This window comes from Parasteatoda tepidariorum, chromosome 4, assembly GCF_982258835.1.
Source record: "Parasteatoda tepidariorum strain Cologne lab strain chromosome 4, Ptep-v5.0, whole genome shotgun sequence".
NCBI lineage: Eukaryota > Metazoa > Arthropoda > Arachnida > Araneae > Theridiidae > Parasteatoda > Parasteatoda tepidariorum.
The window spans coordinates 45,229,225-45,251,213 of NC_141758.1; the positions used below are offsets into that span (position 1 = coordinate 45,229,225).

The following is a 21,989-nucleotide window of genomic DNA, read 5'->3' on the forward strand; positions in this document are numbered from 1 at the left end:
AAATTTAGGGAAAACTATTTTATTTCATCACTTTATAAGATTAATACTAATTATCAATTATAAAAGAAACCTTGTTAAAACTAGTTTCTGGCATTATTAATATAAATATGATGATTAGTGATTTCACGATAATTATTCATGCAAAAATTACGGTAAATCGTATTTTTTCTTCCGTAACATGTTCCGGAAAAAATGGATATAATGGACGATAAAAAGTACCGGCACCAAGAGTGCAGCTATTTTTTATAATAATTGGATTCAAAACTTTTTACGGCGTATTCATACAGTACCATCTGTTATAATGTCTAGTAGATGTGAATAATGTCCATCATACAGTTAAATTAGGGTGAAAAATCATATTTTGAAGTAAATTTAAAAACTCAAAAAAATTTAACTCATATTAAAATTATTAATCATCAAATATCAAATATAATACTTTATTTCCTATCTAAGCAAAAATAAATATAATCAGGAATATAAAAATATCAAGAATATAACAAATATAAAAGTAATTATAATCAAGAATTTTGCAATTGTTTTCTGGCAAATGTTACTAGCACTAATAACTAAATCTACACTGTAAAAAATTTCGGATCAAGTTACGGTAAAATGCACGTGCGTTACGCTTTACCGCATAATCCATTTTCACCAGATGCTGTTACGAAATAAATAGTCTGATTTGCCGAGTTTTTTTTACTTGAATAACTAACATAAAATAGCAGAATTACACTAATTAAATAAATATTACTGTAATAATTATGGCATAATATTTTATGGTAAAATATATTTTTCGGATTATGCTCCCAAATTGCTGGTACTTTATACTTTAATTTGATCCGTAACTTTTACAGTGTGGGATCATAGAAGCAGCCTTAAGGCTGCTTTTATGATCCTATGAAGATTGATTTATATTTCTATGAAGAATGATTTATATTTCTATGAAGATTGATTTATATTTCTATGAAGATTGATTTATATTTTATTGATTTCCGGCGAAATAAATTTTTACCAAGACGTGTTGCGGAACAAAAATTCTGATTTAACGGAATTTTTACAGTAATAATTACCGTAAAATCACCGATTTGGAATTTTTTCCTTCAATGTTGTTCTTTTTTCAATAAAATTTTTAATATTTATTTTTTCTAAGATGAAAGCTATAGCGCATAAATTTGTATTTTATGCGAATGTTTTGTTTAATTGGAGTTAAATAAAAATGAAAATAACTCTTTGTACAAACTGAACATTTTAAATATAATAAGTAAATTGGTTTTTAAGGGTTAAATATTTGACTTATTATAATATATATATCATCATCATCATAGTTGGCCAATGCCTTCCTCTGAAGATTTCTCCATGACGACTTCCGATTTATTCCGATTCTCCAACTCTTTTCATTAATTATTAATATGTATATATATATATATATATATATATATATATATATATATATATATATATATATATATATATATATATATATATATATATATATATATATATATATATATATATATATATATATATATATATATATATATATATATATATATATATATATATATATATATATATATATATATATATATATATATATATATATATATATATATATATATATATATATATATATATATATATATATATATATATATATATATATATATATATATATATATATATATATATATATATATATATATATATATATAAAGAGAGAGAGAGAGAGAGAGAATTTTTTTTACTCTTATATTTCAATATATTAGAATGATATGAAAAGCAATAAGGCGGTTATGTTTTTTTTATTATCTAAATTCTGAAATGTTTTTATGTTTTCTCAAAATTTACCTAAAGCAGAAGAAAAATTTAATTACGTAACCTTGCGATACAATCACGTCTTTGTAAAAACTATTAAAAACATTTACAACTAACTAAGGCAGAATTATTCTGCGCTTATGCCTTACATAATTTAATTTAACTGAGATAACGTGGGAACGGTTTGAATAGAATTAATGTTTATGTTTATGTGGTGAATGCAGTTCGTGAAAGAATTATTTTCATTGCGCTTTTAATTGCGACTTACGAACCCTAAAGTAAAATGGTTGATAAGGTAATTTTCCCTCATAAATTGTTTAAATATCTAAATTCTATAAAAATGGCACGATTTTTAAACACTATGTTAATATAACATAGTGTTAACACTAACACTATATTTTATTAAAAAGATGCTAGATTGCTCATTATGACAGTTTTTCTGTCTTGCATTTAGTAAAAAAAAATTTCATTAACTGCGCATGCCTTTTTTCTAATAATATTCGGTAGTTATTCGTAAAATTAAAAAAAGTAAGTAAGAGCATTCGGTATTACTAGATTAAAAAGTTTATTTGATTCAAATATATACAAATGTGAAAAAACAGTCGTCATGTTTCAAGCGCTCAAAAACAGGCTACCACTTTCCAGACTTGCCAGACTTGTACGAGACGAAACAAGAGTGATTTGAAACATAAAACGTAAAGTTGTCAACGAAAAAGGGAGAAACAAAGGGGGGAAAACTACAGTAGAAAATCCACAGTAGCCGAGCGAGAAAAAATGCTAATTCTTGCTCTTTTTTTTTTCTCGCATACTGTGGTTTTTCTAGATTTAATATTCAAAATGTTTAATATTTATAACCACTTTGTTTTGTTTTGTTCTGTTTTTGTGTTGTTCAATTTGATAAGAGCGCAAAAGTTTACATTATTTAAAGATAACTTATAATTCAAATCACTTTTGTTTCCTCTCATTCACGTCTCTCAAGTCTTGAAAATGGCTACCTGTTTTTGAGTGCTTCAAACATGTCGACTGTTATTTCCAGATTGACTATTTTTGAAGCAAATGAAGTTTTAAATCATGTTACATCTTACCGCTTCAGTTACTTTCAATTGTTTAAAGCCCTCGGTGTATAATAATATCAATTAATATTGCGAATGAAATTACATGTGTTATTTAAAAAGGTAATTTTTATTAAAACGATTTAAAATTTATGGTTGACTTGAGCTTTTTTCAACGAAAGTTTTTTTTTAACCAATTAGTTCTTGCAAGTTTTTTTTGGTATATAAAGTAAATAAAAAATTATAATATGCACAAAAACAGTCCCAATGAATTTTACGCGCTTTTGACTATTAGTTTATACTATACACAATGCTTCAGATAAAAAAAAATCGAAAGCTTTAAACTATACTGCTAGATCTTGTTAAGTTATTTATTATATAGTGCAAAGTTTCTTAATAGTTAAACAGTAAAAACATTAATGCTTGATAGGCTGACACACGGAAAAAAAATCTAGACAAATAACCGAACTCAATGGTAATGACATTTCTGGTGAAGAGTACTATAATTGTGATAATAAAACCAAAATATGGCATTAATAAACCACTCATTTGGTAATTTTCCGTTCATATGGTGATGGTTCACCGGCTGTTCTGGTTTTCAAAATTGTAGTTCTTATAACCAAACATTCATTACAAATACAAATCAGAAAAGAAAAATTAAATTAATAAAGGTCTTTATGCCATGCTCTAAGGTATCATGAAAAAATTACCAAATTTTAACACATTTTCCAAATTTTATCACATACTAGCAAAGTAACTACCAATGCGATTCAGTAAAAATTGCCGAGCTTTTTTCTGTACTCATTGAGCCAAATGCGCGATAAATTTTACCAAATTCTGGTAGTTTTAACCATATTTTTTTCTCAGAGCAATATCATTCGCACGCCGCAAGTATTAGTAGTATATGTTTATTTGTATGCATCATCTAACGCACACGTATTCATGCGAAATATATATACAGATGAATATTTTTTTTGGATTGGAAGGAATCGTGTATTGGAAAAATCATTGAATTTGAAAAAATCATACTATTTACGTATTATGCAAATTTAGTAGAGGGAAAAAAAAAATTTAAAAAAAAAAAAAAAAAAAAAAAAAGCATTTTCTCGAGACTTTTAATGCATTTGTACAAGAAAAAATTTTTTGCTATAACATCTACTCTTATTTAACAATTCGAAAAGACAAATTATGTTTATTAACACGAAACAATAACTTTAAAAAAAAATAAAAAACTAGATTCAATAATTACGCATTTTATAATTTTTCAATGAACTAATTTTATTAAGTAATAAGACTCGACTAAGATTTCTTAACGATAATCAAATACACTAGGTTTTCTTTTATGACAAATTTACAATTTAATTTCGATGTCTTTGTTAAAATTGAACTCAAAAAATTATTCACATTCACATTTTCGCTAGAAGTGAATAAAAAGGCTCTAGAAATCGAAACTGAAAACATCAAAACCGGTTTTACTGCCGAAGAAAATAGATAATAGTTCGAAGGCAATTATAGATATACTATTTAAGTTTCAAATCAAACGGATTTTGACATTTTTAATTTCAAATATTTCCTTAGTTGTTTTGAAATTTCGAAATCAAATTAGTTTTTTTTTCCACTATAAAAAATTAAATAAATTTGCAAAACAGTTTAAGGTTCAATTTTAATTTAAACGAAAGGAAATACGAACCCTATCCTAAAGCAAAGCTAGCAATGTCGAATGTCACTTTTCATTTGACATTACGAAGCAGTTTCAATGTAAGTACACTGTTATTTTATCATCGTCGTTGAACAGCGAACCCAATTCTGAGTTTACAACTACCAATCGGCTTGTAATAAAGCCTTGTAATTTTGAACCCAATCCAGAAGTCTCTTGGATTAAGTATTGGGGGAAATTTGCTTTCGTGGATGTCTTTTTGATGGAACTAACCCGCATGTACGTTACATGGTGAGGAAAACCGCGAATCCCACCCATGGTTAACCTGACTGCAATGGGACTCTAACCCATGATCCGTCTATCACTTAGAATGTTTTACGACAGCATTGTGGTCGATGCGAGTTGGGTAAGAATTGGTATCAACTAGCCATCGCTGGAATTCAAACCTAGGTCACCTAATTGCTAGGCGAGTGCTCCATTCCATGAGCCATCACGGCTTTAAGCATGTTGTTAAACAGTACTAAACTTCATGCATGAAAAACGTAATCTCTCAATGTAATAGGAATCAATTGTATAAAACAAAAACTCACTAATTTTTGCCTATGCATAACCTCGAAACTATGACAGTTTAAATATTCTTATTATGGAAAAACCATGGATCACTACGGAGGCATCATCCCTAGAATCCATTTTACTGTAAAACTCATTGTTGTTGTAAAATAATGAATTTTACAGTAGAATGGTACGAATTTTATTTAATTAGAGTGATTAAGATATTTTACTGTAAAAAGTACGGCATATCAGATTTTTTTTTTGTTCTATAACATATTCCGGTAAAAATAAATTTTACTGTAAAAAGTGCTAGCACCCTGAGAGCTGGAACTTTTTACTTTAATTTGATCCGGAATTTTTTGCAGTGTATTTATTTACCAAACTTTTTTTTTTTTTCCGTTTTTAAATTTTTATGAGTTCCCATTATTTAATATTCCCATTATTTAAGCTCTGATAAAATTTATTGAGCTGATCACAATTTTTGAAAACCACCTAAACAGATATCTGCATAATAGTATCGGATTCAGTTCTGATACGTTCTTTGTGGAAATAAAAAACCAATCTTATTTCGATTCTGAAACTAGCGAGGGTTTGAATATCTCTTTTTCTTCGACCTTTACAAGCAATTTCAAGGAAAGTATTCTCTCATATAATATTACGCCTCTTCCTTATTTTCTGTAGAATGGCGATCACTTTTGGAGAGGGATCACCACCCACACGCGCATGCGCAAAAGGAAAGCCCTCGTAATTTCCCTCCCCCTAGTTTTCAGCCCCCAAATCCACCGCCTCGCAGAATCTCAGTTTCTGAGCGCCGCCACAGTTGGCTATGCACGTTTTCGCGTCTCGCTTCTAGGCTTGACATATCTTATTTTCCATATCTTTCCATGTGCCCTTTACTGGGATATACGCAATTTCAAGGTGCACCAGCCGGGAGCCGGTTGTCTGCTAAGGAAGTGCTAACAAAGGTGATAATTCTGCATGACATTTAGTACAAAATTTTTTAAGGTGTTTGGTTTTGCTTTGAATTTTGATATTATATTGATATTATATTTTGGGTTTACATAACAATAAAAAACTTATATAACAGCATGATATTGCTATTTTCGATTAAGATATTTACTGACATACGCTATTGAATTAATTTTATTTTGTGTATATTTAATAGTAAAACGCTTCTTATATTAAAAATGGTATTATTATTTTCAATTAAAGAACATTGTAAAAAATTCCGGATCAAATCACGGTATAAAGTACCAGGTCATTTAATTAGAATGAGCCAGTGACTTTAGGGGAATTATTAGTGTAAAATTTGCAGCATAACAGATCTTTTGCTCTGTAACTTAATCTGGTAAAAATGAATTTTACGTTAAAAAATACCGGCCCCCAAAGTGCTGCTACTTTTTACCTTAACTTGATCAGAAATTTTTTACAGTGGATTTCAATGAATATGAACTCTAATTTTATTATTTCGAGAAACAGTAAAAATCTATCCGGTTGTTTACAAAGGAAGTGCTATTAAAGGTGATAATTCTGCAAGACATTTACTACAAATTATTTTTAATGTGTTCTGATTCGTTTTGAATTTTGATATATTGGCAACTTTGGACAGTTGAAAATTAACAATAATTAATAATAAAAAATTTCTATAACAGCATGATATTGCTATTTTCGAATATATTTAATAAAATTTAATTGCAATTACTAATAAATTACTTTATTTTGCATATATTTAACAGTAAAACACTTCTTATATCTCCATGGTATTATTATTTTCGATTGAAGTGCATAAAATTTAATTGCAATTACTAATAAATTACTTTATTTTGCATATATTTAACAGTAAAACACTTCTTATATCTCCATGGAATTATTATTTTCGATTGAAGTGCATTGTTAAAATTTCCAAATCAAATTATGGTATAAGGTACCGGGCGCTTCATTCGCGATATTCATTTTACCATAAAATCCCTTTTTACCCTAAAATATTATACCGTAATTTTTACAGTAATATTTAGTGAAGTAACTAAATAATTTTTCGCTACTTCTTACTGTAAAAATAAAGGTATATCAAATGTTTTGTTCCGTGGCATGTTTCTGTAAATACGGATTATAAGTAAAAAGTACGGTCAACCTCAGTGCTGGAACTTACTATCGTAACTTGATCCGAAATTTTTTCTAGCGTATTTTATAGAATTTCAATAAGTTTATACTCAAATTTTATTACTTCGAGAAACGGTAAAAAAATATTTAAAAAAAACATAATTGAAATTTTCTAAAAGAGAGGCAGCTTATTTTTTTAATTAAGTATTTCTTGATATACTATTGAATTTTTCTTCAAGTTTTATTTCGTCAGGTTTGAGACATTCAGGCTTTTGAATTTGCCTTAAATTTTTTGGGGAATAATTTAAACACTACTTAAACAGTAGGACTTAACTTAAGTTAATTTTCTTAAGTTAACACTTCTTAAACAGTAGATTAACTTCAGTTAAGGACCAGTTAAGTTCGAACCAGTGCTCTGCCGGTGATAACTCTGCTGTTACATTTATCTGTCAAACATTATCAAACCAGCCAGATGATACTATTTTCGATTGAAGTTTTTAATATGTTTCATTTCATTTGTATTCAGATTTAATTATTTCAGGTATTTTTAGCAACAAAATAATTCGCGTAACAGATATTCATTTGAGGAATTTCATAGTATTTCGATGAAATTAAAATTAAATTTCTTTTTTCCTTTTGGGTAACAGTAAAAATCTTCCAAAAAGTATGAAATGAATATTTTTTATTGAGCTATGTAGTATTTCTTTACTACAATTTTCATGACAAAGCAGTATTTTATTGACTTTGCATTCGAATGCTAGTAGTAGGTTACTCTAATGCTCATTGAGGTATTTAATGGAATTGTGTAAATTTTATTTTTTTATTTGAGGAATTTTATAGTATTCCGATGAATTTAAAGTTAAATTTCATTTTTCGATTGGGAATCAGTAAAAATCTTCCAAAAAATATGAAATAAATATTTTTCATTGAGTTATGTAGTATTTCTTTACTACTATCTTCATGTCAAAGCAGTATTTTATTGACTGCATTCGAATGTTAGTAGTAGGTTACACTAATTGTCATTGAGGTATTCAATAGAATTGTATAATTTTTTTTGTGGCTGTATTGAAGAACATAAAAAAAGTTGTTTAATCGTACTTCCCTATTATTTTTGGGACATTTTATCTTTTCACCTGAATTATTAAGAAAACAGCTTCATTAATACTTTTCTTGAATTATGATTCAAGGAATTATCTTTTAACTTTGTAATGGGAAAACATTGTTAAATTCAAAGAAAATATCAAGTCTGCTAATTAAAATTTTCATACTTTGGTGTTCAAAAATAGAGTTACTTTCCATTAAAAACAACATCAGTGACATTTGTTGAAATGTGCTATCGATTTGTTTGGGAAAAAATTTAAATCGATAAAACGTTTTGCTGAATTAATCGAAGGTTAACAAAGTAAATTAAAACATTATGCTGATTGAAGGATAAATATTTCGAAACTAGCCAAAAGCTGCTTGTCTACTGATAAAATTGACAACTTTACATGAAATTTATTCAGAGAATTTCTTCCTGATACTTCACTTTACAGTCTAATTTTATTGTTTCAAGTATAGTCATCAGCAAAATGCTAAGATGTTTTTATTTTTCATTGGAGTGTTTAAGAATATATTCAAACTTATACACGTTTCTCCATGTTTTCTCGAACTAGCTTTAGCAATAACACTTACCGTGAGCGCGCTTTTGAAAATTTATCTCAAATGCGAACTATAATATTCTTAAGTAAATATACTAAGTGAATTTTGGTCAAATGTCAACTATGTCATACCTATACTATTCATATTTAGGGGCTGATTTACTGCATTTTACATCCAAATTTTGAAGCATTATAATTGTGCCAGGTTCAAACATCAAGTACAATATTTAAGGGGTAACATTTTTTAAAATGTAATTCAATTAATTATAATTATGACAGTTTATACATAAAAATGATTTTTTTAAAAAAAAAAACAAATATTTTCAGCAAACAGTGACCAAAAAAAAAATAAAAAAGATGGTTTCTTTTAAAATTTTTAACTAAAAGCGAATATATAAAATAAAGTCTGACAAAACAATAAACTTCATAATTGAAAGAAGTTTTTTTGATTACACAGAAATGTTTTCAAAATCTATTTTGAAAAAAACGTTTTCTAGCAATAAAGCTACAAAAATACTGCAAGCTGTCCCAACTTAGCAGATGATGTAGAAAATCTTTCAAACAAAAATTCAGAAAAAAATAACTTTGATTATTATATTACTTTGATTACCATATTTTTTAAATAATACGAATATGAATTATTTAAAAATAAATCCAAAGAAAAGCTGCGTAATGACTGAACTGCCATTTTTCCTTTAAAACGAAATTTTTTAAACAATAAAATCTAGTTGCTTTTTTTAACCTTCTTTTTTTAAGAATCGAATTTTATGCGAACTTTAACGCGTTCAATTTTCAGAGTAAAAAGTTTATATTTTAAATATAATGGTTAGATAGTAAGAATTTTCAATAAATTCACGACTTGATAAAGGCGAATAATATTGAAAACATTAAACAATTTTTATAAAGAATTGAAACAAAATTTTTCTCAAGAGGGCGTTGAAAAGTGTTTGCCTTGCAAAGTGGGTGGTGATCGAAAAAAGGTTGAGTGCCTATTCTTTAAAAAATTCTTTTCTTATATATAACCATATATTTATAAGACAAAAAAAAATTGCTTAATACAAAGAGAGTGATACAGCTTAGTATAAAACTTATTACTTATCCTAAAACCTATTATTATTATTACAACTTCGAATTTGTGTAATAATATTTTCAAATACAAATTATACCATGATTGAAATCCAATTTTATATTTTTACAAAAAAATCAAAGCTGTCATTGAAAATTTTTAAAAATTTGGAAATTTTCTTTTTGAAATTATGTATTTTTCTTTCTCCATATTTTTAATTTTAGCCTTCTTTATCGCACTCCGGTAACTTTTTATAAGCATTTTTACAATTTCTAATATTACCAATTAAAGTAAGTGTGAAAATTAAGTTAATGTGTAAGTGTACAAATGGTGCATACACTAATAGTGCAACTTTTAAACATAAATGCATAAATCCTTTTATAAAACCATAATAATAATTTCTAATGAATGAATAATCAGACAAATTTTGCTCAGTGCTATATCTCCTTTTGACATGCTTTAATGATTACGAGCCTCAATCGATTTCTAATACCTCCTCAAAAATGGGCAATAAATATGCAAATGATAATAAAGATAAGCAGGAATTCCCAAACAGCTTCGCAGAACTTTAAGAGAAAGGTCATCTTGTAGTGGATATGCTTTGAACTCTCTCAAAAAAGAGATCTTTAATCCAGCTTCTTAATACTGCATTATGAAGTCTTTAAAGATGTATCCCTAGTAAAAGTTTAATTCTTAAGATGTCAATTTGCCGAAGATGAACAGAATCGTATTTATAATACTCAATATATTACAAATAATTTTTCGTAATTTAGTTTAGTCTAAGAAGCGTATTTGTAAAACCTTCTCAAGAAAAGAAAATAAATATTTATACTGCTTTATAAGGCATTTAAAGATACATCTGTGGTAAAATTTTGATTCTTACGATGTCAATTTTTATTTTGTATTTTATTTAAAAAAAACTTTAAAAAAACAACCCAATTTTTCGGGTTTACGACTTCTATTGTGCAACTCCGTAGTCTTGTAATTTTAAGCCCAATCCAGAAGACAAGGGAACTCTTGGATCAAATATTAAGAGAAATTTGCCTTCATGGAGGACCTTTTGATGGAACTAACCCACATTTGCGTTACAATGCAAACCTCTCACGGTCCGCCTGATGGCAAGGGGATTCTAACCCATGATCTTTTTACCAATTAAGATATTTCTCGTCAGCACTGTGGTCGGTGCAAGCCGGATGCGGAATTCGTCGACCAGCGATCACTAGGTTTCGAACCCAGTTCACTTCATTGGAATGCTATATGCCCTGAACCATCGCGGCTTATGATGTCAATTTGATGAAAATTAACAGATTCATATTTATTATACTAAAAAGCACTGCCAATAATTTTTCTCAGCTCTTTTAGATGCATGTATTTTTATGCCTTCTCAAAAAATAGGAAATAAATTTGAAAGTGAATATAAAGATAAACAGTATTCTTTCATAGCTTTCAATGTTTTTCTTATCAAGTTTAGAAAGAAGTATCCTCTTCGGTATATATCCTCTCAAATCAAGGATCTTTAATTAAAATTTCTAAAAATCTTTAAAAAGATTTTCAGAAACTTTGGAAAATCGTTCCAAAAATATGCCTGGTTAAATTAAGTCATTTTTATGATAATCATTCACTTCGTTTCAATTATATTAAGAAGCAGTGAAAATTAGATTTCAGATTAATTTAGCTTTATCTATGCTTTTTTAGTAAAGCTTTTGCAAAAATGCTCTATGAATACGTAAAATAATAAATAGCAAGCAGTATTTTCCCAATAGCTTCCTTTTCATCATATCGAAGTTAGAGAAAAGAATAATCTAGTACTATAAGTTCGTCGAACTGTCTCAGTCTAGGAATTTTTAATTTCAGTTTCTAAAAATTTTTTCTTCTGATTAATGAAGCCATTTAGTAAATAAATGTTAAATTTTAATTTCTGAAATGTAATTCCTATTAAAATCTTGATGTTAATATTCATTGCATTTAAAAGCGTTGTAATTTTATTAATAATTCCACTTTATGCAAGATTGTATCAACAATTAAAATAATTCAACATAAGAAATAATCATTCATAATTTCCATTGATTGAAAAAAAACAATTTCAAAGCTTTTGTTACATTACTTTTATAAATATACGCTTCGCGTGGAGCAAATTTTAAATTTCTTTTTAAAAATTGTCAATGTGTCTACTGTAACAATTTAAAAGGTCAAATGTTAATTTGAATTGCTTTTCGTCTTATGTTTCTAAAAATAAATGAGTCTTATATTATTCGTCAGTTTAGATCACTGTGAAGAAAGCGTTATTTTTTATTCAAGGCAAAGTGTTATAAAATAAAATCGGATATCCAAAAAGCAATTTTAATATTGATAAACTTGATTTCGAAAATCAACACCGAGTAGAGACTTAGCAATGAAAGTTTAATACTCTGTGTCTAAAAACCTTTTAAAGGAAAGCATGGCGAAGAATAACATTGCGAAATAACGTTTTTTATTTCGTGTTGCTTAGAACAAATTCCAGCAATGTTTTTTATTTTATATCCTTAAACCTTATTCTGACACATAGTAGCATCTTTTCTTCTTTTTGACAATAAAATCTTCCAAAACTTTGAAGTGGCACTTTATATCTGAAACATATTTTCAGAGCTTTGCTTTACATTGGTTCTTTTAGTTATTGGTTATTTAATAACAAATACAATTTTAAGAAATTTAATAAGTTAAATTTTTAATAACAATAAGTAATTTTTTAATGACACTAATCAATAAAATATTTTTTTTTACTATCTCAATATCAGTATTTCTTTTAAATATTTTGAATTTTGTGAACTCGAAGATAGTTAAACATAAAATAATGCAACACTTTGAAATGGCTCTGGATATCCAAAATATGAGGGGAAAAAAGCCGGATTACCAGAATATGGTAAAATCAACCATGTTTCATGATGTATGGGAATACTAAAAAGCTCACTAATTTTTACGGAAGCATTATTAACAATATGTTAATTTTAAGGTAAGGATTTCCTTAAAATTAACAATATAATATATGACAAAATTTGGTAAATATGGTATTTTGGTAATAATATCATGGTACCTTACAGCATGGCACGAAGACCGCCTGTTCGGTTAAATTTACTTTCCAGTTTCGTATTTTGTACTAAATGTGTGGTAATAAGGACTATAATTAAATCGTAATCATATGAACTGAAAAATTATGAAATGTGAAAATATTTTGATTTTTATTACTAGAATTATATTTTTAATCTGTGTTTCTTTTTACTATAATGTACAATAATTTTACCAGATTTTTTTTCCTGCCTGTAGATCTTTGCTTTACGTTGATTCCTTCAGCTATAATTATTTAGTGATAAATATAAATTAAAAATATTTAGTGTGTTATAAATTTTTTATAACATCCATCGATAAAATTACTTTTTTTCCATTTTAAGATTAGTTTTTTTTAATGTTTCAAATTTTGTGAACTAAAATATTGTTAAAAATTAAGCCCTCTGAGACTTTGAAGTTGCACTTTATATCAAAAACATATTTGTAAAGCTTTGCTAAAAGTTGAAAAATCTTCCACTTCGACATAAATGAAATAAAAGTACCTTTCAAGAAAAAAAAGTGCGTAAAATTAAAAATTCTCTCACTTTCACGCAAGTGAAAGTGAAAGAAAGTGAAGTAAAAGTGAAATAAAAGTTAACAAAAAATTCGTTCTTCAAAAATTAGTTTTATTTTAATTTTTTTTATTGTGCTCATAAAATAAAGTAATAAAATATGGTACTATCAACATTCCTTTTTCTATTAAATTTTCCAAAAAAATTTAAAGTAATTAATTAAGCGATTAAAATTTTAAAGATTAAAATTTTAAAAACCATCCTAAAAATACTTTTGATTTCAAACAACATTATTCCTATTATAAATCCTACTTTTTGGAGAACATTTTTTTCTTCTTAACATTCAGTAATCAATATTTTTTAAATGTCCTCAACGCCAATCAAGATTCAGACAAGATCTAGACAAAACATCTAGACAATCATCTAAGCAAACACAGCTCCTTTGTAAGATCTTTAATGTACCAAAAATCAAAACAACGCAGTAAGCATATCAAACATTTCATTTATTGTGCAGAGAGGTTTATAGTAAGAAGCTAAATATAGACAGCAGTTAAAAGCTGCAAAAAAATTTAATCCATCAGGAAAAATAATATTTATTATTCTTTAAATCATTTTCCTAAAAGTGCAGAAATTTCAAAATGGAAAAAAAAGTTATGAGACAAAATTCACGTTTTCCTATCTATGAAATGAAAAGAACTGTCAAGTTGCTCTAAGAGAAGGAATTAATGTTCTGCTTTTTCTTATATTTGACATCTAGTCAAGCAGTAGTTTATAACATAAAGATCTTGAAAGAGATAAATAAATTTTCTACAACAAAGAATAAGGCACATTATTGTTTTCATTTATAATAAGAAAATAGACGTCCTATAAGTAGGACGCTAACGATCGGTGCTGACTCTTTATTCCTCACAAACCATATGCGGTTCTGTTAAAATTCTAAAGTAAGCAATGAGAAAAGACATTTACCTCTATACTTGGGAAAAAGGCTGCAATATTCACTGAAATAAAAAAAAAAGGATGGTTAGAACTACCAGAATATGGTAAAAGTTACCGCGTTTTTGGCTCTATGGGAGCACCGAAAAGCCCGTTAATGCTTACCGAAGCACGTTGGTAATGATTTTGGTAAAATTAACAATAAAATTTCGTTCTATAATATGCGTTAAAATTTAGTAAATGTGTTAATTTTAGCGTCATTCCTTACAGCGTGGCATTAAAACCACCTATTCCGTTAAATTTACTTTTCATTTTTGAATTTGTTACTTAGGGTGTAGTTGGGAGAACTATAATTTTGAAAACCAGAATTTCCAGTAAACCGTTAGCCTATGAAAGGCTAAATTACCAAATGAAGAGACTAAATACAATATATTTTGGTTGCTGTTACTTGTGTCACTTGTCAATACTAGCAAGACTGTTTGAAATCAAGCCAATTTTAAAATCAGAATGTGCGTTTCTAGTTTTTTCAGTGGCGCCATCTATGGCCAGAAATATGACTTCAGCCACACACGCATTTTAAATAACACGTTTCACACAAATCCCATGGTTTTTACTGTGAGGACCGAATCATACTCGTAATTTTGACCTAAACCAGAAAACGATTAATCTACAATTTAGTTCTCCCAAAGGTATTGATTTGTTAGAGAAACTTGGAGGATTTTGTGACCCCGTCAGATTTAACATGCACTAGGCTCCATTTAATACACGGGGATTCTTTGGCCCGCTGGATTTGAACTTTGTTCTCTCAAATACAAGCCCAACATCATATCTAGCAGTCCATCCCGGTCTCATATAAAATTCAATTTAATGATAATTTTTCAAAAAGCAAATCTACGAAAGAACATAAGTTTGGTTACCCGGTAGCATAACTAGCGAGGCACAGCGTCGGGTAATAAAATTAGACATTTCTTCCTTTTAAAACTTGTTAAATTTAAAGGGAAAGTGAAATAATCTCTTTCTTAGTAAAGTTTTAATTTATGAATTATATGACTGTCTTTTTTCTAATTATGTTTATTATTCTAAACCAAAAAGTGCATTTTAAAGTACTTTCCTTCTCTCGCAGAATATAAAATTACTGCACAAATTAACTCCAACATACATGAGTAAGAATCATCTTTGAACTTAAGAGATATATTTTTTTCAAAAAAAGGAAATATTTTTATTTTAAAAGCTAATTTTCTTATTTTCATACAAGATTTAGGCCAAAATTATGAATGTTATGAATACTAAAATAAAACTCAAAATAATGAGTTCTGAAACTAATTAATGAATTTTTTCTAAAGGCCATGTTATTATGATAAACATATTATGCTTCAATAATTTAATTTACAGGTTCAAGACAACTGACGCTAAATTATACAGATATCCTGATTTAGCCTAAGGAGAAGATCCATTTATACCAGTTAATCAGTGATTTAATCATGTGATTTATACTAATATTAATTTAACTGATTTTCAATCATTTCTTTCTTAATTAACTTTAAACTAAAGTAGCATGCATTTTAAAATAAATTTCTATCTATATATCACAGAAATGTTCAGACAATTGAACAACTGATATATATCTAAAAAATACATTTTTTAAAACTATACATATGCGTGAGTGAATGAAATTTCCATTTTATTTTTAGTATAAAATATAACGTATTGCTTAAAATTTAGAGAATCAAACCAAACTTTTAAATTCTAAATCTCCTCTAATACTAATTTTTGAACGAAATAAATATAAAACTTTTCCCTTCTGCTTTGCCTATTAAATAACTAATACTAATATTGCCACAAATAATATTCAATTGTTTTTCTAGCCATTTAATAGTAAATTAGTAAGGTAAATTTTTATTTAAATACCACAAGCATTTTCAGACGATTACACAACTGATATAAATATATTTTTGTAAAACTGTACAGATGTGTGCTAAAAAATGTGCTATAAAGATCTGTGCTGTGCTATATATATATGTTAGCGGTAAAGTATGAAACGCCGGCATTGTATAGAATGCCTAGGAATTGTAGAGAATGCCGGATGCTTTTAGGCAAAGTATGAAATGTGAAAATTATTACATAATTTCCCTAGGCATTGTATACAATGCCTAGGTATTCTATAAAATGACAAATGCTATTTAGGAAAAGTATGAAATAAACGTCCTGATGAGGTTATTATGTAAATTATGTGCATGTTACTGTGAATGACTGAAATCCGTGGTTGTTGACTTTCACCGGTGAATGTTGACAATCACATAGTCGCTTTGGTGAATGTACGAAATATTTATTACATCCAATTTGATAATAATTTATTCGTGAATATAATTACATTTATTCAATATTTTAATACTTACTGACGATAGATTGGAAGAAACATCAGTGTTTGGAGTTTTGTATACCGGGGCAGTGGCACTTAACTAGACCTAGTATGACTAGACCTTTGGTAAATGTCCGAAATATATATTGGGTCTAGTTAAATGCCACTGCCCGGTAAACATTTGCCCGATATACCCTACACTGATATTTTTTTAAGGTCAAGTGCCACTGTCCGGTATACATTTGTCCGGTATACCTTACACTGATGTTTTTTAAGGTTCAGTGCCACAGTCCGGTATACATTTGCCCGGTATACCCTACACTGATGTTTTTTTAAGGTCAAGTGCCGTTTCCCGGTATATATTTGCCCGATACTCCAAACACTGATGTTTCTTCTAATCTATCGTCAGTAAGTATTAAAATATCGAATAAATGTAATCTATCGTCAGTAAGTATTAAAATATCGAATAAATGTAATTATATCCACGAATAAATTAATATCAAATCAGATGACGTTTTGAATTTGTCATTTTTGAATAACATTTTGACGAATCGGAGATGCATTTTATACTTTGCGGGCTTCTCATTTGGCATTCTATAGAATGCCTAGGAAATGTGTGAAATATAAATCATTTCATACTTTGCCGGCTAATTTTAGGCATTCTATACAATGCCGGATTTCATACTTTGCCGGCAACATATATACAGAATACATGTTAAAAATATATACAGAAGTACATGTTAAAAATAAATTAAATTTGCATTTCAATTTTAGTATTAGTATTAAATATAATGTATTGCTTTAAATTTAGAGAACCAAATCTTGAAATTCTAAATCTCGTCGCATACTAATTTATTGTGAACGAAATAATCATAATACTTTGCCCTTATGCTTTGAGGTGAAATAATTCATCGTTATACGATATGAATAAATCATCAACACAATACCAACGTAATTCACGCAATTCTTATTGAAGAATGTGGAAAGTGTCAACCATTATTAATATTTATGTTCCTCTCAGTTGAATAGATTGCGAACTGCTTAAAGAAAGAAATTTAATTTATCCAACTTAGTGGTTTTTTTAATATTTTTTCAAAGTTTCCAATTTAAACCAAGAAGGTCCTTTCCAAAATGAATTATGACTCTTTAAATAAAAACATAGTTAAAATAGTTAATGCCTCTTTGCTATATATTAATAATCTCTGAATTCATTATAAAAATAAGCTTTATATACATTAAATATTTTATTTAAGTATGCTGTTCTTATAACGGCCTGCTTATTTTTTCTAAAAATTGTTATTAGTGAAATTGCTCCTGAATTTTTTGCTGTACACTCTCTAAACGTTTAGTTACTAAACTATTAAAAAAATAGTGTTACAATATTTTTGGAAAGATAATCTTAAGAGAAAAAAATAATTATTTGGGTTAAAACATTTTTGATTTCGCAATAGTTAAGGTTTTAAGAAGGAAAAAAAAAGTATATGCTTGGAAAAATTATTAAGCTTTTTATTTTTAATAATTTTTTAATGGTGAAGATTATGTATTTTTGCAGGTAGTTGGCATACCAGAAGGCACCAATTTTTCAGATATTATTTTTACTCTACTTTAAAAAGAATGCAATCATTTCCATTAGGAAAGGCTTCATATTAACTGGTAACTTTATTTAGTTTTATAGATTTTTTTGATACTGCGTACACAATTTATCCAGAATAATTAATTATGCAAAAATTAAGCAGTCTTTATTATCATCAGATTTTCTTGATTTATTTATTTCAAGCTTGTCTAACGCTCCAATAGATGTTTTTGACAAAAGAAATTACTTTTCATTCCCTGTCAATAAACTAATTTACTAGAATTCTAGTTTTTCTATAAGTATCAGCAGAAACGTAATTTTACTTCAAATTAATCGCATTGAGTGTATTTGAAATAATGATACGGTTATTTTCAGTTATTGTAAATTTCGTTGTAAACATCTCTTATATAATGATATCTCGATCGGATTTATAGACAGGTGCCTGATTTAGTTAAGTATTGTCTTCAGAGGTGAAGTTATGTTTAGCTACATGCTAAGGTAGGATCACCTTAGCATTGGAGGTCTGGTTTTATCAATTTGGAGAATAATTGAGTACTTGTCCGAATTTCCAGTGGATTAGTTTGGTTCAATTTTTATCAAAAATATTTTATCTCCTCAGTAACTTTAAATATTTCTTTCGTAGAAATTTGATCTCCAATCTGCCATATAAGCTAATTTGATACTCGAACCTGTGACCCTTGACTCTCATCCAAAAAGTCGAGTTTCCCTTCTATCAAATATAAGTAGTTCTACTTCGATTTTTCGGGGCCTCGAAATGTTAACTTCATCTTACTTGTTTTGTATTTCCGCTTATCACTTTCTTGGGGCAGCCGAGGTTTGTGATATTTAATCACCAACCGCAGACACTGCTCTCACACTGACGGCATGGTAATGCCCCCCAGATGTTGTTACCATGTCTGTCAGTGCTTTCATTTCAATTTCCATTTTAGCGCTCTTTCTTTTGTGGATATTTTTCTTTGGTGCTGTGTATAGTTGCTGCTTGGATTATTCACGATGATCTCCTGTTATTGCTGCTGTTTGCATTATTCCTGTTATGATGTTTTTATCAGATTCATGTCAGATAATTAATTTATTTTGATTTATATTTTCTTCAAATATTCTTCTGATTAAAACATTCGCAACTTGACTTGAAATTATAAGCATTTCTTTTTCTCCTCAAATTTCAGTGTTGCATTATGCATTTAAAATTATATTACATATATATATATATATATATATATATATATATATATATATATATATATATATATATATATATATATATATATATATATATAGGATGATAAAACAAAGAAAAACTACAGACATATAAAGAAAAAGAAAAGGGGGGGGAGGAAAAAAATAATTAAAAATAACAAACAACTGGGGGAAAAAAAGGATGAAACTTTTTTTAAAAATCCGAAGAATAAAAGATATAATCTTTTCATCAGCCCACACGATTATATCCGCAAAAAAGAGTGCTTTCTGATATTGCATCAATATAGCCAAAGCAAAATATATTAATACAATAGTATGAGGAGCACTCAAAAAAATTTTACAAAAATTTCAACAAATAAAATAGAGCACAATAAGTAAAAATAACATGCAAAAACAGAAAATAAAAAGAAAAAACAAAATAAAACATAGATAAAACATTAGAGCACTAATTTCTAATTTCAAAATATGGGTCTGAAAATACAAATTCTTTATCTATGATTCATTAGTTATTTTAATTTTCCACTTGACAGGCTTTAATAATACACCTAAAAGGCTTATATGTGATAGGAATTTTTTAAAGATTTTTTCCTGTATCTATTTCCAGTGTTTTTTTTTTCTAATTTTCTTATGCTATAATAAAAAGATATCCAATGCACTGGAGAATTAAGCTCATGCTTCGATTGTTTCCATGTCCAAACATTTACTCACAAATTGAAAAGGAAAAATTTTCACCACATATCAGACAGCTCTGTTTTAGATAAAATATTAATGAAACTTTTCACCCAAAGAATAATTATGACAAGATCAAATAGACACTTCCTTAAGAGCAGGAAAATATTATGCTAATGAGCTGAAAAAGGAAAACGGAGAATTATTATCTCTCCTGTTTATATTTGAAACTCTCTGGAGTAAAATAAAAGACATAAATAAGGACGCTGCAGTAATTCCTAATTTTATTCAAAGAAATCTTAAGCTGTAAACTTTAATTTAGTCAAGAAAAAAGTTTATCTCCATGTTGAATTTACAACTTCCGTTCCTGCATATATAAGAAATCTTGAATAAGGTAACATAAAGTCTAGAAAGATTTAATAAAGAGTCTTGTTAATAATTTATGTTAGGCTTTTTAAAGACACATGAGTATTATTAATAAGGAATTAATAGTTTTTTTCTTAAATAAAAAATTTTATTTCTTAAATTATAACATTAAATGAAATTTGATAAAAAATAGAGTCAAATATTATTTTGCAAAATAAGCTTAATTCGCTTCAAAAATATACGGATTCGAAATAACAGTCGAATATGTTTCAAGTCCTCAAAAATAGGCACCCATTTTCAAGATTTGCCAAGTGTGAATGAGAAGAAGCAAAAGTGATATGAAGTAAACATAAAATTGCCAATTAATATTTAAAAATAATGGTTAAAACAGAACTAGAAGAAACTCAGTAAACAAGAGAGAATAAAAGTAAGGATGAAAATAGAACAGAACAACAACACCTTTGTGGCTGAGAGGAGTAAATCAGGGTAAAATGCACTTCCACGTGCCATGAAGAGTACAAGGGAACTAATATCGTTAACAAGTCAACAAGTAGTCATAAGAATGAAACAAGATTCCAGGACATCAAGATGAGCGATGTGACTGGGTTGAAAAAGAATGAATCCGGAACAAACGCTACCATTATTTAATAGAGTCAACTAGATTTAAACTAAAAGCGATCTGTATCGAAAAAAGTTTCATTTAAAAAACTATTATGCACATGTATGTATTAAAAAAATGAAGAATCAGACATCATAATTAATAATTAAACATTTTATTTCTAAAATTTTAATTTCATTGTATGCTAGTTGAAATACATGTTTTGTGATATAAACATACATGGGTTAGCAATAATTACGTGATACTTTAATTTGAGAGAAGTTTTTAGTTGATGTTTATTTTATTTTATTTTATTTTAATTTTTAGTTTTTCAACACAATTTTCTGTTGCACCGTTGCAAATACCTGTAATGGCTCTTACATCTCCTATTAAAATAAAATAAAAAACATATTTAAGAATGTTTAACATTTTTTTTCAACTTCTTAATATATTTGTAGCGTATCTACCACTACAGAAATATAATTCGAATTCACTAGTATATAAGACATGTTAATTCGATTTTATGGTGGGGTACCTCTGATAGAATTCGATAAATGGCACATTGAATAGTTGACTTGCTACTTGTGACTGCGTCATCGTCCACATCCTTACGCTATTGCTACTCAGTCTCGACCACGTACAACGTATTCACTCGACTGCTAAAGGCAACATAGAAGCTGCCACGACCATGAACTTAATACAGCTCTCATGATCAGCACTCAAAAACTACGGTGATCTTAATACAGCTTTCCCGGCCTCTGACAAAAGAGGAATATAATCAACTAGTGGTATCCGTTCATC

The 21,989-nt window shown here is 27.9% G+C and overlaps 1 protein-coding gene across 2 annotated transcripts in view; it reads left to right on the top strand.

Annotated features, from left to right (window-relative positions):
* Nucleotides 1-5,862: 5,862 nt before the first annotated feature.
* The window catches only part of LOC107446968 (glutamate receptor ionotropic, NMDA 2B), a 117,822-nt gene continuing 101,695 nt past the window's right edge, over nucleotides 5,863-21,989 (top strand). Inside the window, exon 1 of one of the 2 annotated variants that reach the window (XM_016061759.3) lies at nucleotides 5,863-6,038. The gene's annotated coding sequence lies outside the window, so the exon portion shown is untranslated. Of the gene's footprint in view, nucleotides 6,039-20,480; nucleotides 20,619-21,989 lie in introns of those variants that run through there. The other variant, XM_071182232.1, reaches the window with a different exon arrangement.